Raw genomic sequence first — 14,688 nt, 5'->3', positions numbered from 1 at the left:
GCAGCGGTAGGTACTTAAAACAAGCACATTTCATATTTCAGTTTATTTCATTCCCACAGAAGTAACTCACATGAGTTGTCATCACCATTCAGGAGTTGCATAGGCTTGTACAAGTGCATCTAACCCATGTAATACAATGATGAAGGACATTAACATGAACACCCTGGATTGGCCAGCTCCTGCAGGATTGCAGATGCTTGTCTCCATTTCTTGGTGCTCCATATGTTTGGTCCCTGGAAATCAGATAAAAGTTATAACTCACTTTATGAAGCAAAGTTCATGCACCCTCCTGGCTATCAAGAAAGCAAAACTGTCTGCCTTGGTACTTATACTCAGGCTCATACATTTGCAATGGTGTCTGCTTTGTGGGGCGACTGCAGTGTTTGTCTGGAGTACAAAAATTGTCATTCTTACCAGTCAAGAGCCTGGAGTACAACATTTCCTGGTGTCACATCCACCAGAAAACGGAGGTTTTTCCCACACTGCTATGAAGAGGCAGGTGTTATTTAGTCAAAGAGTGGTAAACCATTGGAATAGACTATGGATAAGGTTATAGAAAGTCCTTCCCTAGCAACATTTACAAATTATTGGGCAAGTTCTGTGGGCTTGAGGGTCCCATTTAAAGCTAAATTCAGGCAAGTCAGATGGTAAGATTAGTGTCAAGGTTGTGTATGGAACCTGAGGTAGGTGGTCCCAATTGGCCCCTACAGCACTTTGTTGGCCTTATGTCTTTGTGTCGTGATGTCTAACCATGAGTCACTGGGGCTCCATTAGGTTTCACCAATCAGCAATTTTTCAGACTCATACCCTGTTATGAAAGCAAATCCTCTATCAGCAAAGAATGGCCTAACCAGCAGAACATAGGACCATAGGGCACCAATGGTGATTAGAAAATGTCATTGTCTTACCATCTCACTCTTTTAAAATTCAGTGAATGATATCTCCCTAACTACATTGTAAGTCTGCAACAGTGTTGTTTGTTCATTGTAAGGACAGCATCACACACATCAAGACAAAGTTGGTCTGGCAGTAGCTGGCCAGAACAGTCTCAGAACAGTCTTCAGAACTTCATATAGTTAAGCTTTCCAGTATACATTTTCCTGGTGTATTTTCTGGGGTTGAGTACCCAACATGAGCCAATTGGGCTGCCCACATCCTTATGTAGCTTAGCATATAGCAATGTAAAAATTTAGAGGTCATCTATGATCACATGCAACCAGATTGCAGTCATAAAACCTCACACACATGTGTCTAATAAAAAATGCCTTGAAAAACTGAAAAGCTGTTAACATTCATGCAGATATGTCCACCAAACCTGTTTTCACTTTCCAGCCTTATCTCATTCAGGCCTCCCATTAAACACTGTCCTTGGACAACTCAGGGCAGTTTGCCAGCACTGAACCTTTGTTTAGGCACAGTGGGCCTCTGGTTAACACCAGGGCCCTCGGCAGACTGGTGGTCCTTGTTTGTTCAGGGGCCCCTACTAATGTAAATCTTTGGCTCTATGTTCCCACCCCATAAATCACAGGTGGAAATAATTGCATGCTTAAAAAACCCAATTTGACTAACGCACTCCCTTTGAAGAGAATATCCCCCAGTTGAAGATATCAAGACAAGCATCAATGTGATGAGAAAAGATCACTTGCAACTCCTGGTATCCATTGAAGTGCAGAGACTTCTGAAGACAACACAGTTTCACTAATGAGAGTCAATATGCTCCTTAATACATCATTGTCTGACTGTGTCCTGGGACGTTTTTATGACGTCAGTGGAGCCACCAAACTGGCCGTGCGACGCTGCCACCTGAGTGGGTGTGCTAAATCTCTTATAGTGCTTTAACTCGTCGAGAGGTGTCTTGCTACCGTGGGTTGTTTGTAGGTTGAAACAATGTGATCAAATGATGATGTAATGAGGAGCATATTCGCTCAAAATAGTGATTGTGTGTCTAGAGCTGTCTCTCCACTTAAATTATGTTAATAGTTATAAGTGAGTTGTTTTATTATATTGGTGCTTGCTTGGATATATTAAACTGTGTAACTTTTAGAGCAAGCATCAGGTATCATGAAATGAGCCCATTTATAACTGTCAGTAAAGATTTTACTGGGAAACACTGTTCTAGACAAACAGTTTCTGTTGAGTATATGTGTTTCTCAATGCGTAGTTGTTTTATTGCGTCTTCGTACCTTGTACAAACGTTGTTCGAGAGGCAGTTGGCGGCCGTTTATGTGGAAATGGTACACACTAACTTCAGATTGAATGACTTAGCTTTTTTTTGTCTTGATCTCTTCTGGCCAGCGGAATAGCAACATTTGGAGAACGTTACTACGGCATTATGGATGCTTGGGTGACGTTGAAAGTCTCCCGAAATAGGGACGTTAGCTCAGAAACTGGAAAGGTTTAGGTCGTAAGAGAGGCAGGGCTATGCTCTGCACCGAATGATCTTCAAGATGGCTATTTGACTTCAAAATATCATACAAATCAATCCTTTTAATTCCAGTTGCACTCGAGATTTTTCGACCCCAGCTGCGACCGCTAGGTTATCAAAGGTGCTGCTCCCAAAGGTTGGCGATAAGAATTACTGAAACATGTAGCGTGTTCAGGACCGCCGCAATAATGCCACACTTGCTCACATTTGAGCATTATCGTATGGCCTTAGCTAACCTGCCCATTAGCAGTGCCTGCAAACGATATGTCCAAGAGATAGGCCGAGTGTCCAATGGGTCTTTACAATAACTACATTTCTGTAAATATTGCTTGGCGGCATGTGGGTGGGCTCATTCACTGACTTTGCACTGCACATGTTCTTGAAAAGCATGCATCCACAGAAATTAATGCTTGAGACCATTAAGTATCTGATTGCATATTGGTTGACTCGAGGAGACTCTCGTGTACATATTGGGGCCTTTTTCACTAAAGAAATCGGACCTTTATTAAAACCGAGCTTCAAGGTAGTTCATTTCTCACGTCGCATATCGCTGAAACGTGTCCTCTTTAATCGCATAACGCCAGTGCGGACCCACATGAGCAACAGTTAGTGTGGCCTCACGTCTTCGAAACTACAATACTGTCAGGGCATTTAATTACTCATCACCCACCGACCTTATTGGTTTTGCTTTGGCGCCTGAAATTTATGTTTAGGTCAGTATGCAGTGAAAGAAACAGTTATGTTTTGGATTATTGAACTTTCACCGAAGACGCCGAGTTTAACGAATAAGATACAGCAACTTGCCTCAGCACTCTGAGGCTAGTCTCCGTGCAACTTGCCTTTTCGGTAGTTGGTATAAATGTCCTGGTTATCAACCGAATAATAACACTGCTGTTGAAACTTTCACAAGTTATTTTTCAGGCGACGTTTTGCACGTAAACGTGGAAGGTTTGCGCCAGTGCTCTGTAATGACTGCACGAGTGTGTGAGCGTAAGCACACACATCCAGGCACCTGCAGCCGGTTATGCACGCTGTACGCCGCCCTGACCGTGCCGTGACTGTGCACCGACCCGGCAGGGGCCGCCCAGATGGCTCCGCGCCGGTCCCGCGCCGCGGCCGCTCCCCAGAGGGCGACGAACGGCCACCGCGTGCCGGTGCGGCTGCCGCCCGGCCTGACGCTGACCGACGTCACCCAACGGCGCTGGCGGCTCGGCCGCTCCATCGGCATCGGCGGCTTCGGCGAGATCTACTGCGCCGACCGCGACGACGGCGGCCCGGTGGGCGCCGACGCGGCGCATGTGGTCAAGGTGGAGCCGCACTCGAACGGGCCGCTCTTCTCGGAGATGCACTGCTACCACCGTGTTGGCGCGCGCTGACATGATCGGACGCCTGGAGGCGCCAGCAGGGCCTGAAGAGGCTGGGCATGCCGCGCTTCGTGGCGAGCGGCTCGGTGGAGTACGGCGGCCAGCGCTACCGCTTCATGGTCATCGACCGCTTCGGCACCGACCTGCAGAAGCTGCTCAACGAGAACGGCGCCCGGTTCCCCGTGGCCACAGTCCTCCTGATCGGCCGTGCAGGTGGTGCGTTGTCTGACATGCCCAGGCCAGTCTCGCCCTCGCCCCACCTGCGTATGGGGAAAGTTTTGTCTTATTGGTGACTGTGTGTGCTAGGTTTCTGCCACATCACTCAAAGCTCGTGTGGTACGCGCTCGTCAAGTCATGCGTAGGATAAGTTGCCTGTCGTACTTTGCCCCTGCCTGAAGGCGATGTGTCCTTAGACTGCATTGTAAGTGCGCAGCTTCTTCAAAGACGTAATGCCGTCCCACTCACGCCCGTAATGACGACAGACTGTTGTCCTTAGGTAAAGCAGGGCATAAGAACAAGAGATTGGCCGCCTGCGGGTACTGTAGCCATGAGTGAACAGTTTGTTCTACCTCCAGGAGCTGGTTTTGTTCTGCTGCGGTCAGTGCCATGTTTGCTTCTTCCGTCTCCCGGCGCTGTATTTTTGTCCTTACTATTTCAGCTGGACACGCTGGAGTACGTGCACAGTCGGGAGTACATTCACGCAGACATCAAAGCACAGAACCTGCTGCTGGGCTACAAGAAGGGGACTGAGAACCAGGTACAGGATTCACGCTGGTCCCGCGGCTCAGCGGATCGGACGAACTGAGCTGTGTTTATGGGGCGATGGCTGTTGGACATGTTAGGCTTTATTTAGCCGCCTGAATGTTTTCATTGCAATCCAAAGCATGACTTGTCGGTGATGGCCATATGATGTAGGATGTATTAAGTTATGGTTGTGGTTGATACTCAAAATGAAATGATTTTGTTGAAACTTGTTGGTTTATAAAATTAGATGAACTTATGTTTTGAAACTTAGCATGTATAATTTAAGGATTTTTTTTTTAAAAACAGTCCATGCAGTCTGCTTGACCTACAACAAAGAGTTTCGGTGGCCGTGGTATGCCACTTTTCGGCACCGTCTCTGTCCCGTCATTTTGTGACCAGTCCTTGTGAACCCGTTCAAACCGACTGGTTGCGCTGCTCGCGGCAGGTGTTCTTGGTCGACTTTGGTCTGGCGTGTCGGTACGCGCTGGACGGTCAGCACAAGCCGTACAGGCCGGACCTGCGCAAGGCGCACAACGGCACCATCGAGTTCACCAGCCGCGACGCCCACATCGGCGCCCACTCGCGGCGCGGCGACCTCGAGATCCTCGGCTACAACCTGCTGCAGTGGGCGTGCGGCCGGCTGCCCTGGCAGGACCATCTGCAGCACGCCGACGCCGTGGCGCGCTACAAGAACCGGCTGATGCAGGACGTGCCGGCGCTCATGCTGGCGTGCTTCCCGGACGGACGACCAGCCGGCGCCGGTAGGGGACGCTGAAGCGGCCGTGGATGGGGCGGCGCGCGTCCAGACGCGTACAGAATGTTTGCCTGTGTTGCCTTGGGAATGTCGAACCGGGCGGGCAAGGTAAGCAGGGTCGGCACGTAACGCTGCGCAGAGAGGCGACGTCGCTGGCGCAGGCAGCGCCGCCCGCCCGTGATGTTACGTTGACTTGTGTCTTAGCAACAGACACGGGGTCTCGGTTAATACTTGCAGGGTGTTGACTGTCCTTGCAACACTACTCCACGCACCGAGGACGCCCCATACAAATCACGTGCGTCAGTAGTCATTTAATATCAGTTTCGGTTCTCGCTTCCGTGGCTGCGTCAAGGGCCGGCGTGGTGGTCACAGTATAGCCCATCTCCAGCCACATAACATCAATACCATCCCAATGATGTACAGGATGTTCTGATAGGTTTCATGGGTAGTACATGAGCATGCGTGTACCATTTGGCAATCCCCTGCATGTAGAAACGCTGTGCTGTCGCTGCTACCGTCGCTGGGGTTTTTCGGACATTTTCTAGGCTTGTCTTTGTACGGCTCGTTTCTTCGACCATATACCAGAAGGTATTCCTGTTGCATGTGAAGCATGCTGGACCATATGGCCATACGGTAGTCGGTATGCTACAAGCCCAAATTATAATCATCCCCCTCTTCCGCACTCTGTGACTGACACCGCACCGCTCTTCCACACTATTGTGGCTGACACCGCTATGGGATGGTTGTGGATTTACGTGGCATTTCTTGCCGGCACACTCACCCATAACCTATACTTTTCAGAAGTTGGTGACCTCGGGTCGGGTCAAAGGCCAGCAAAAATGCCCGAGCGAGACCAGAAAAATTGGTTGTGGACAGCCTTATGCTTTGAGCCTATGGCGCAAAACTTTTATCAATCCGTGCGCGATGGCCAGAAACCTATTTTGCCGGACGTTATGACCTTGGCCGCGTCCAAGGTCACCAAAACGTCCCCTAACCGACAAAAGTCGCTTTGCTTACGACCCCGTCCTCAGATTCAACTGACTTAAGGTCACCATGGTCTACGAGCGATAGACCATTGCCCTTGGCTCAGCGATTGACTAAGGTTTTGTGTCGCGCAGTGTCATAGGCTCGAAACATGGGGTTAACAGGTTTTGTCGGCCGTTCACTCCCTCTCAGTCGTCACCTGAAAAACATTTCGAGTCCCTCGATTGTCGAAATTCACATACCAGCACAAAACAGAGCCGTCAGGGCTTGCTCCTTCCAGCCGCCTCATCAGCCGACGTCTATCTTGAGCTACATCATGTGGTCATCATAACTGAACATCTGTCATGGACTGGGCTCGAAATTTTAAACGGTCGAGCCTTCCCTCTGCGCAAATTTGACGGCAGGCCCGTGCAGCCGTCTGCTCGGCGGCCAGCGAGGAGAAATGCGCGCAGACAAGCAGGTGTACCCTTGGAAATCAATGAGTTGGAAAAGAAAACAACTGATGTTGGTGTACGAGCTTTGTCGCTTTCATTCACAGGTTGTGCGTCTGTTTTTCTTGATGGTCTGTGTTCGTATTTGTTGCAGTGATGTGCGAAGCGCAACAATATTATCAGTCCGTCTGCCGGTTCTGTCCGTTTGTTTGAATGCAGGTGATCGTGTACTGGTTGAAGTGGTTATCAGATTTCACTTTCGGCTGATTTGTTGTTACAACGATTTTGACGTAGTAAAATAGCGTGCTAAATATTCTAACAAAGCTCTTTACTGCATCTGATTATGAGGCTCCTTCCGGGGCAGCTCATGAAATATTTGCGACACTAATACGGATTGACGGTATGCGCCAGATGCGATCCAGCACTTCCTGGAGTCAGTGGCTGCTCTAGAGTTCGAGACCGACCCGGACTACGAATCGCTGCGAGGCCTGCTGCGGGCCGGCCCTGCGCACTGCTCGGCTCTCCCAGCCGGCTGCGGTTCTCTGCCGCCGTCCAGGTGAGGTCCCGGGGTGCGCCGGGCGTTCTCGCTGGAACGCGCTGCCACCGACTAACCGTTGACGACGTAACCTCTCACAGCGTGCGGAACCTTGCGCAAAGGTCAGCCGTCACTGGAGGGTCGGAGGTGGCCGCGCCAGGCGACGGCGGCCAGCACCGTGGCCGCCGCCGCCCGTTGCTGGGGCCGGCGAGAGCGCCACGCCGCGCCTGACCCCTGACGACGTCAGCGCTGACCCGCCCCACATCACTCGTGTGAATCAGCCGCTTTCGATCCGGTCGAGCGCTCTGGATTGAGGCTCCCGAGTGAAGGCGGTTATGCCGACATGATGCCGTTGTATAACTACGACATTGTGTTTGCTACTCAGGATAAATTAGCACCAGGTGACTGCGATGTTTGCCATTGCGCTGCCTACGTTGGAAACCGAAGTTCGGCTGAGGTCTCAAGGAAGCTGGGGAACGAAGTTCGATGCGTTGATTTTGCGGCTTTGCGCGCCGTCGTTGTGCGGTGTTGCGTTGTGTGATATCTGCCACTGTGATATCGGCTGCGACGACATAAATATACGCTTATCCGGACATGTGTTGTTTCCGTAATGTAGCCGAAGTACCTCGAGCGTGAGACGACCCAAGACGCTCAGACGATGAGCACCGTCGCCGCCGCACGCCCCTCTCTTTCTCTCCCTCCGATGGTCGGAATCACCTCGAGCGGCGCTGCTCGTCGTCCGTTGTCCCTACCCCCGTCACACTGTACACCGATCGCCCCCCGACCCTCCTCACCTGACGATGGCCGGTGTTGCAGGAGGAGCGGGGACTGGCCGCCCGGCCGGCGCGTGTCTCGGGTGAGTGACCGTCCGCGTGATTGGCGTTGCCGGTCCGCGGCCGCGCTCTGATCGTCCGTTGTCGTTGCAGGCCACCGCCGCCGCCGACCCCCTCCTCAAGTCGCAGCCAAGAGCCGGCCGCCAAACGGCCAGCCCGCTCCCCAACCCAACCCGGCAGCAGGTGAGAAGAGAGAGAGAGAGAGAGAGAGAGAGAGAGAGAGAAGAGAGAGAGAGAGAGAGAAGAGAGAGAGAGAGAGAGAGAGAGAGAGGGGAGGGAGAGAGAGGGAGAGGGAGAGGGAGAGGGAGAGGGAGAGGGAGAGGAGAGGGAGAGGGAGGGAGAGGGAGAGGGAGAGGGGAGGGAGGGAGAGGGAGGAGGGAGAGGGAGAGGGAGAGGGAGAGGGAGAGGAGAGAGAGGGAGAGGGAGAGGAGAGAGAGGGAGAGGAGAGGGAGAGGAGAGGGAGAGGGAGAGGGAGAGGGAGAGGGAGGGAGAGAGAGGGGGAGGGAGAGAGAGAGAGAGAGAGATTTGGGTTGGTGAGTGAGTCTGTGAGTGAGTGAACCACTCTGGTAATGTTGTAAATCGAGAGTAAGAATGGGTCGGTAATGTTGTAAATCGAGTAAGAATGGGTCGGGTTGTATTGTAAGTCGTCCCCGCGTGCGTACTTCCATTGGATATAAATATGAAATTGTCAGGTCAGACGCAGTGAATCGTGCAAACGTAGTGTGTTAGACACAACGGGCATGGAAGCAAATTGCAGCGCGGGCATTTCAGCTAGGATGCGTGCTTCTGGAAACGGCATCAAAATGTTGAGAGGAATGTTAGATTTTTGTATGGTTTTGCTGCCTTATGTGCTGGTTGGTATTGTGGGCAAGCACGACAGCGGAAAATGGGACCGGATACGATGCTGGAAAACGAGTGGCGTCTGCAAAAGCAGTGGACGCGTGGCGAAGCGACGCGTTTCGGTTATTTTTGTACCATGCTCAGAAGAGTTTCTTCCATGGTCATAACGAGTACCAACAGCACTGCCAAACACGACGAGGCCTGAAAGCTGCGTGCTGGGCTCGACTACCGTCTTTTTCGGACGTAGTGTGTGGGCGGTCAAAGCGAGTTAAGTACTGCGGTCATTGAGGGCAAGAGAGACCAAATCTCAATCAATCGTAGATGTCGAAAATAACTTTCAATGCTCGATATCAGGCATATAAAGAAGTATACGGCGTATTCTTGTACAGCATACCTTAAGCAAAGCGAGTCAAGACGCGCTGTCGTCATGACACGGATGTTATTGGTGCTCGGCCCCGTCTGATCTGAAGACGGCTAAACTTCGCGACACTTCACATTTACAGGTAGCTTGCTCTAGGCCCGTGTTGCGCGACCAAAAGATGAACGCCGACCGAATTCTCCGCATACTTGGGATACGGAGCTAACGGTTCACAGTTGCTCTTGTGCAATGACGGGAAGTTGAAGGGAGCGATAAGCGCCTGCTCCTGTCTGAAGGGGTCACATTTGAGGTTCCAGCTGCTGCGCCGTCACATTGCGAACACGGATGTGTGGCTGGGCCCTCTCTGTGGTGTCATAGGCTCAAGATACCAGAAATACACCTACCGTTTTTCCATCCCCCTGTTAATGACGTCATGTCTGTGTCCTGTGCTGCTGATGACGTCACGTCCACTTATTGTACGCGTCTTACGCCTTGGTGGAGTGAGAGCGTGTTTACGACCTGATCTCCTCGGTCAGCTGACTAACACCTGTCCCCGGGCCTGCTGCCAGCGGCGGCGGCCAGGAGAACAACTTGGGCCGCGCGGGCGCGCCGCCGGGCCGCCGCGGCCGGGCGCCGCTCCGGCTGGTGACGGGCAACAGCGGCCCGCCGGCGCCCGACGACCAGCCCGAGGCCACGTCGCCCTCGCTCCGCTCCGACGGCAAGCTGCGCGACTTCGACTGGCAGCACTACAACAAGATGGTGGAGGAGGCGGAGCGCCGCCGCGCCGGGGTGCGTCCAGCTCTCGCCAGGCGCGCGCCGCGGCGCGGGGGCAAGAGTCTGCTGTCGTGTGTCCTGCGCTTGGGGCTGGGTGATTCGGGCTGAAGGTTGCGGTGGGATCATCTTCCTCCAATATAAAAATGTCGAGGCATGTCACCCGACGATCTTCTTTGTGTTTAATAGTTACAGATATGAAGACTTGCGTCGTGCCCCCGTGGTGCCATTCATTACGTTTGTTCTTTTTCCTTTGCTGGGACCCTACGCTGCACCATTTTTGCAAAGTTGTTACCTTGACGTAAGCGCTGTGGAGACTGGCACGACCAGCGCTGGCGTTGAAGTACTAATGCCATGGCGATATGGCGGTAGTGAGCCGAAGCTCGCGTTGGAAAGGGTCATTGTTCATTTGTTGTTCGTATGGTTACTTCCTAGATGGGGAGGGGGGAATGGATCGCTCGTACTTTGATATATTATGAGGTTTACCGGAGGTGGAAAGTGAGTGAGCCCAATCCTGTTGACCAGCTGACTAGTCCTTATCTTATGAACAGCCTGATGCTCCAGATCTAGACGGTATGGTACATTGGTGGACGCTGTCACTGAACTGACGCCAGTGCCGACTGTTGTGACGCTATCAGCTGGCTCCCTGCCGACACCGACCATGACTCTGTCTGACTCTGCTATCTGATGCCGTTCGTCCGTCGTCTGGCCGACTGACGCCCGTCCTCCTGATGGCAGCGTCAGTCGACTGCGGACGGCGGCGCCGGCGGACGGCGCAGCTGAGAGCCGATACACAATGCAGGACAATATCACTCCGGCTATGCGCGCCGTTCTCCTGAAACGGCTGACTCGCTCGCCAGAAAAGGGTGACGCGCGCGCCAAGAAGCGCAGCTGCAGCAGCAGGTGCGGAGGTGTGGCTGAGGGCCGGGCGGCGTGACCTATTGTGTGACGTCCGGTCGTGTACAGGGCGGCGCGTGTAAGGTGCGCCTGTGCTGCTCACGCCTTGGGTGTAGCTGTTATGGAAGTGTGGCTCCTTTCAGCAGGAAACTCAATGTATCAAGTTGCACATGATGCGTTGCCCTTTGCGTCGGTTTGCCTGATCATGAAATAGTCGGCGGCTAGAAGTGCGCCAACGGGTTGATGCGTACGCAGACGTGTGCTTCGCTCGCTGGTTTGGCATTGACTCGCAGGCTATGCCGACCATGTACACGCCTCAGCGTGGTGACCTGGCTGTTGATCACCTCTTGACCCGCGGCTTGTGAACTGTTGCCTCCTCTCAGTTCAAGCGGCGGCGTGCCCGTGTCCGTCGTTCGCGCGATGTGTTGTGCTAGCCGTTCCCCGGCGCGTCGGCCGTCTCCCGGCGCGTCGGCCGTCCCCCCTCGCCGGTCGTCCCCTGCTGACGTGACTCTGTTTGGTCGCAGCCGCGGCCGGAAGGAGAGCAGCGCTGCGGCGCCGGTCACACCGGCCATGGCGGACGTGATGCGAACACGACGGAGCCGGCAGCGGGGCCGGCGCCGCCGCTCGCCGGACGGCACCGACGACGAGCTCAGCTTCCACGCGCCGCCCGTAGAGTCGGCCGCGGCCATGCGTTGGCGGAGCCCGCCGCTGCCCTGCCCCAAGCCGCGGTCAGCCATCCGCAGCGAGCCGCCGGCCGCGGGGCGCCGCCTGCGCAGCGGGCTCCAGTACAGCTCTCGACCGGCCTGACGCCCGACGGCAGTGTAGCCCGCTTCAGCCGGGCTCGCAAGAAACCGTGCCGTGCACCGCTGCTGTACCGGCCGTGGCCGGCCAGACGGAGAAGGCCGTTCCGGAGAAATCTGGCGCACCTCGGACGGCTGAAGACCGCCGTCTCAGCGGACTACGGCAGAGCTGACTGGGAGCGCTCGTGCAGGCGCATTGCAATGTGGCTGTTGTCACAACGACGCGAGTGAGACCGTCAGAGCTCAGTGTATCGCTCATTGCACATGAGGAGATATCCCGGCTATGTCATAGGAGAGCTTCGGCGTGACTGACGGAGAAGTGCCGGCCGGGTGGCGCGAGGGAAGTGCTCGGGGCGAAGGTGGAGGGCTGCTGGCGCACGGTTCGGTGCTGTGTGGTACCGGCGCGACGCGATTGGTGCTGCCTGTTGGGTGTCTGCCGCAGTGTTTGGTGTCGGGGGGGGGGGGGGGGGGTCGTGGCAAGTGGTCAAGACGTCAGCCGGCGGCAGACGACGCTCCGAGGATAGAGCGTGCGTGGCTGACCCGCAGAGGACGTGAAAACAGCCCGGGGACTGACCTTCGGCCCCGCGCAGCTGTTCGCACCACGGCGGCTGTCGGCCGCGCATGGCACCGGGAGGCATCAGGTCAGAATAATGAACTTAGCGGCTCAGGATGATTACCGTACTCGTGCGGCTGTGTGCCGGCCGTGACTGTCTCCAGTCCCGCTGGAGGGGGGGGGGGGGGGGGGGGGTCGGTGAGGGCGCGTATCTTGTGCGTTTCGCTGTTCTATCGGTGTGTGCCACAGCCATGCAGATTTATTTTTACGGTGTGTGCAGATCCTTGCGACATGCCACTTTGGAGTTGTGTGGATGCATGATGTGCTGCAACTCCTTTTGTTCTGTGATAGTTAATTTTGTAGTTGTGCATAATACACCAGCGACCGAGACGGACATTTTCTTCATCTTTGATAGCGCAAGTTTTGATGTCCATGGGTATCCCTGCGGATAACTGGGATTCCTTTGGAGTCTGTGTTTTTCCCCCACCTGTAATTTGCCCACCAAAGGCAATGCTGTCCCCCCCCCCCCCCGCCTTTCAGTGCAGAATGTGTGCAGGCCGTTGAAAATACGGACGCAGGTATTTAAGTTTTCAGGACGTTGCTTACGATGGATTCCTTCATGAAAAGAACGAAGAACATAAAAACTGCGAGATGTGCTCAGCTGCGTGTAAATGGCTGAGCTGGATCTTCTGTAATTTGGTTGGGGATTAGCCATGAATGGCGTAGATCATCCATGTGCTGCGTAGCTGTTCACTTTAATCTCATGAACCATTGTCTGTCCAATGAGCCGAGGTGTGTGGAGATTACTGCATCGTTTAGCCGCCCAGTTGTTCCCATTCGTATTTGGTGCTGAGAGCATCTACAACTTTTTGTCACGATATATCCCAGAAGCATCCGTCTCTATGGAGAGCACAACATCTGGCTACATTAACGGATCTCGCCACCGGTTTTTAGAAGCCAAGCCAGCGGGCCAAATTAGCACCCTTCTCCGATTTCCTTTTCGTCCTTGAATTAAGTCACGGTGTCCTACCCACCCCCTGCAAAATGTGTTGCCTTATTTAACCTAAGATTTTCTGTGAAATACGAGTGGGACGCGAAAAACACTGGACTCAGTTCGGCGCCGTGCCACACTTTTACACTCAGCCGTTTACGATGGCATCAAGATTCGTAACGACCAATACTTGTATGGGATTTAGACTAAAAGCAAGCTGCTTCCATTGGATACCTACAAATGTGCTGTGAAAACAGCGATGGAGATGAGCTAACTGCAACGATGGCGTAAAAAATGCGTATGCTATTAACAGGATTTCCACATGTCTATTATTAAAACGGATCGGAACGGAGATCAAGTTGGACACTCCCCCTTCCGAAGGTTCTCCAATACAGTTTATGACCAGAGCGGCGTTACCATTCTAACGCTGGTGGGTGCACAACGATATGTGAAATCGTACGTGTCTATGGAAAGGGAAATACCCGGTCACACCAACGACAAAAGTTTAGTGCCGCTAATTATTTATTTACAATTACAGTTTGTTATGTAAAATTATTTATTTGTTATTTAGATAACGTTCTGATTAGTTTTTCGCTAAATATTACGTTCTGTTATATGATTGCATGCAAACAGATGCATAACGGGTCTTTAGGTGCGGAAAGTTAGATTACATGGTCGCGTCAAGCCGTGACTACCAGCGAAGACGGCTCATGTGGAACCGTTCGAGCTGATGCGATAACGTAAGATTGAAGGGAGCATCCTACCTTTCTACTTTTCACTCATTTTTACATCATTCGTGTACGATTTGATCAACAATGTGAGTTTTATCGAAATTCTGAATAGCACAGGATTTCTATTTGGAGCAGCTGACCATGGTGGAGAAATCACATTTGACTCCATGCTTACCACTATGAAAAATATATGATTAATCTGCCTTGCTTTTTCCAGCCGGTGTGTTCCGTAGTGTTTGCAACACAATTATGGGTCTAAACGCTTGTGTATAGGAGCTGCGAAAGTTTAAAACACTACGTAGACAAAAAGATGTGCGAGCAGAAAGCTATCATGTAAATTCAACGAAACGTTATGCTATGGCTTTGGCTGCTTTCCTACGGCTTTTACCACCGTGGCTTCCTTCGAGGCGCGCTTCGGATTTGGAAATAAGAGCAGCACACGATCCATGTGACGCACTGGTTCAAAATTCAGCCAACGCGCTTCCCGGCCCTTATCCGCTGGGCTAACCACAAACGCCCTTTTGTTCGCACCATTAGAGGTGCACACGATGGTTGTCATGACGACGGTCGTCGCGACTGTAGGGAATGAGCGTAATGCCGTCACAAGTCATGGACAGCGCAATTTGGACTCGAAAAATACTTAAAATTGATATATTTTCCGTCTTTGCGATGCTGTA

At 52.8% G+C, this 14,688-nt stretch overlaps 1 pseudogene; it reads left to right on the top strand.

The window, feature by feature from the left end:
• The first annotated feature begins 3,513 nt into the window (after positions 1-3,513).
• Positions 3,514-12,188, top strand: LOC119107585 (serine/threonine-protein kinase VRK1-like; annotated as a pseudogene).
• The last annotated feature ends 2,500 nt before the right edge of the window (positions 12,189-14,688 follow it).

This window comes from Pollicipes pollicipes, unplaced genomic scaffold (assembly GCF_011947565.3).
Source record: "Pollicipes pollicipes isolate AB1234 unplaced genomic scaffold, Ppol_2.1 Scaffold_2555;HRSCAF=2994_pilon_pilon_pilon, whole genome shotgun sequence".
Classification (NCBI taxonomy): domain Eukaryota; kingdom Metazoa; phylum Arthropoda; class Thecostraca; order Pollicipedomorpha; family Pollicipedidae; genus Pollicipes; species Pollicipes pollicipes.
The sequence above is the reverse complement of the archived record's forward strand: the minus strand, read 5'-3'. Positions and strand labels throughout refer to the sequence as shown.